Genomic DNA, 4,107 nt, shown 5'->3' with positions numbered 1-4,107 from the left:
TCCATTATCATCAACTGCTTTCACAGAAAATCTACAATATTAAAAACACAAGTGTGGACATGGCCTTAGATTTATGGTGGCTTATGTGATAAAACCTGCAGACCTGTCACTGGTTATTCATCTTGCATACATTGTATATAATCTAGAAATTGAATTTGGAGAATTTTAATTATTGTTGAAGCCATGTCTTACACATCAACAGTATAAAGACCATGTTTATAACAAAATGCATTTCTTGTTAAAATTACAGTGTCATATTTTATTATATCATATTTTTGAATGATCCTAATGATTTCATGTAATCGATGCCACCAAAATATTTGTTCTATGTGTTTGATTCTTTACATTTTAAAAATTATGAAATGCAGACATAAAAAATTTGAGCCAAACAGAAGTTATATGCAGAATTATCAACCTATCATTAGTTCTTTTCATGAAGTTAATAATCACATCAGATTTTTGACTACTTCGCAAACTAGTGTCACTGATTTTGAAGGGAGTTGTGATATGGTTTTGAGCACGCTGTGACAGTTCATCTTGATTTCTGTGTCTTGTGTTTTCTGCACTTGAAAACTGTAAGGGGGTGCTGCATTTGATAATTTGATATGAAAAGTGACTTGAATTTTGCAGAATGGAGACTAATTGAATTTCTTTCCCTATATTTTTCCAGGTCTTAGTTATATTTCAGTTATATTTCAGCTGTCAGAGGTTCTTAATTTGCTTACCCAAGAGGACTGGGCCAATAATTCGAAGGAGAAGTTTGATAGAGGATTGTGAGTCTGCCGAGTGCTGCCTGCAGTTTGAAGACAGTTTTCTTTTATTTCGATAATAAAATGAGATGGGCCGGATAGACGGTTGATTAAAATTTACCCACGTTCCAAATACTAAAGTGAAGTTTTATGCTGAGATGTTTATTCTGAGTCTCTGACTAACTTCTACAGTTAAAGTTATCATGTGCTTGCCAAGACTCTACATTTATTTTATTATTCCACCTTTTAAACAGAAATTTCTGCACAGTTCTTTCGAGAATTGATAGGTTTTACATAGAAACTTGTTTTATTTTGGATTTAAATATCAGAACATGAACAGACATAACAATGAGTGTAATGAAAATGTAAGACTGTAAAATAAAATGTGAAGCATGAAATGTCAAATTAAATGTGTATATTTTATGGATTATATGTATGAAAATACATTATGTAACTGTACATAAGGGGTAATTGATTATTTACTATACAGTCTAACATTTTTAACCCCCTCTACCTCGGGCCAGTTTTTGCCCTTCTGTCTAGGCCATTTTTTGCTAATCTAACATGTGTTACTTTATGTGGTAATAGCTTTTAAACACTTTTATTTATCTAAGCCATTCTGAGATTTTTTTTCTCATGACACATTGTACTTCATGATAGTCATAAATTTGAGTCAATATATTTCACCTTTATTTATGAAAAAATCCCAAATTTATCAAAACATTTGAAAAATTCACAATTTTCTAAATTTCAATTTCTCTGCTTTTAAAACATAAAATATTTATTACTTAACATTCCCCATATATCTACTTTATGTTGGCATCATTTTGTAAATGTCATTTTATTTTTTTAGGATGTTAGAAGGCTTAGAATTTTAGAAGTAATTCTTAAAATTTTTAAGAAAATTTCCAAAACCCTCTTTTGAAGGACCAGTTCAGGTCTGAAGTCACTTTGTGGGGATTACATAGTAAAAAAATCTATAAATGACCGCATTATAGAAACGACACCCCTTGAGTTACTCAAAACTGATTTTACAAACTTTATTAACCCTTTAGGTGTTCCACAAGAATTAAAGGAAAATGGAGATGAAATTTCTACATTTTACTTTTTGGGCAGATTTTTCATTTTGAATTCATTGTTTTTCTTTAACACATCAAGGGTTAATAGCCAAACAAAACATATTATTTATTACCCTGATTCTGAGGTTTACAAAAACACCCCATATTTGGTCGTAAACTGATGTAAGGGCACACGGCAGGGCGCAGAAGAAAAGGAGCACCATATGGTTTTTGAAATGCAGATTTTGCTGGACTGGTTTTTAGATAACATGCCCATTTGAAGCCCCCCTGATGCACCCTTACAGTAGAAACTCCCAAGAAGTGACCTCATTTTGGAAACTAGGGGATAAGGTGCCAGTTTTATTGGTACTATTTTGGGGTACATATGATTTTTAATTGCTCTATATTAAATTTTTTGTGAGGTAAGGTAATCAAAAAATGGCTGTTTTGGCACCGTTTTTATTTTTTACAACATCCATCTGACAGGGTAGATAATGTGCTAATTTTATAGAGCAGGTTGTTATGGACGCAGTGAAATCAAATATGTCTACTTTCTTTTTTTGTTTCAGTTTTACATAATAAACCATTAAAAAAAAAAAATATGTTTTCGTGTCTCCATTTTCTAAACGACTTATTTTTATTATTTTTCTGCCGATAGTCTTGAGCAGGGGCTTGTTTTTTGCAGGAAGAGTCAACTTTTCTATTGGTACCATTATTGGGTACATATGATATTTTGATCATTCATTATTACACTTTATGGGGAAAGGTGGCCAAAAAATTGGTTGATTTGGCACGGTTTTTATTTAGGTCATGTCACATTTTTATACAGCAGATCGTTTCGAATGTGGCAATACCTAATATGTATACTTTTTCTTATTTATTAATGTTTTACACAATAATAGCATTTGAAAAAAAAAATGATGTTTTAGTGTCTCCATAGTCTGACAGCCATAGCTTTTTTATTTTTTGACCGATTGTCTTAGGTAGGTTCTAATTTTTTGCGGGATGAGGTGACGGTTTGATTGGTACTATTGTGCGGGGCCTATGCATTTTTTGGTCGCTTGGTGTTGCACTTTATGTGATGTTAGGTGACAAAAAATTGCTTTTTTGGCACTGCTTTAATTTTTATTTTTTTTATGGTGTTTACTTGAGGGCTTAGGTAATGTGAGATTTTTATAGAGCCGGTTGTTACAGATGCGAAAATACCTAATCTGTCAACTTTTTTTTATTTATTTTACTTTAACACAATAATAGCAGTTTTGCATAAAAAAAATCATATTTTAGTGTCTCCATTGTCTGAGAGTCATAGTTTTTGTATTTTTTGACCGATTCTCTTAGGTATGGGCTAATTTTTTGCGGCATTAGGTGACGTTTTATTGGTACTATTTTGGGGGGCATATGCCTTTTTGATCGCTTGGTGTTGCGCTTTATGTGATGTTAGGTAACAAAAAATGGCTTTTTTGGCACTGTTTTTATTTTATTATTTTTACGGTGTTCACCGGAGGGGTTAGGTCATGTGATATTTTTATAGAGCTGATTGTTATGGATGCGGCAATACCTAACATGTATACTTTTTTTATTTATTTCACTTTAACACAATAATAGCATATTTGAAACGAAAAAAGTCTCCATGTTCTGAGAGCTATAGTTATTTTTTATTTTTTGAGTCATGTTTTTATATAGGGGCTCAATTTTTGCGGGATGAGGTGATGGCTTTATTGGTACCATTTTGTGGGACATATGCCTTTTTGATCGTTTGGTGTTGCACTTTTTGTGATGTAAGGTGACAAAAATGGCTTTTTTGACACAGTTTTTATTTATTTCTTTATGGTGTTTATCAGATGGGGTGGATCATGTGATATATTTATAGAGCCGGTCGTTATGGATGCGGTGATAGCTAATATATGTGTTGTTTCCTTTTTTTCAATTTTTTTATTATAAAATCAGTGGAAAGGGGTGTTTTTTCCTTTTTTTTCTTTAAACGTTATTTTTTGTTAAAAACACAGTTTTTTTTGCTTCTTTTTATTTTAATTCTATCCTACTCCGAGACTTCAACTTTTTAGGGGTCTGATCCCCTCTGCAATGCATTATAATACATCTTTATTGTAATGCATTGCCTGTTAATGGATTACACTGAGTAATACACTAACAGGTAGCCTAGGAGACCCAGCCTGGGGCTGGATCTCCTTAGCCCCCGTAGAAGGCAGGTCCCGATGCCGTGCAAGGCATTGGGGCAGCCTGTGCATGGCATCGAGCTGCCTTGTCACCCATCGGGTCCCCGCCACAGTAGTGTGGGGACC

Source organism: Bufo gargarizans, chromosome 1 (assembly GCF_014858855.1).
Source record: "Bufo gargarizans isolate SCDJY-AF-19 chromosome 1, ASM1485885v1, whole genome shotgun sequence".
Taxonomy (NCBI): domain Eukaryota; kingdom Metazoa; phylum Chordata; class Amphibia; order Anura; family Bufonidae; genus Bufo; species Bufo gargarizans.
The sequence above is the reverse complement of the archived record's forward strand: the minus strand, read 5'-3'. Positions refer to the sequence as shown.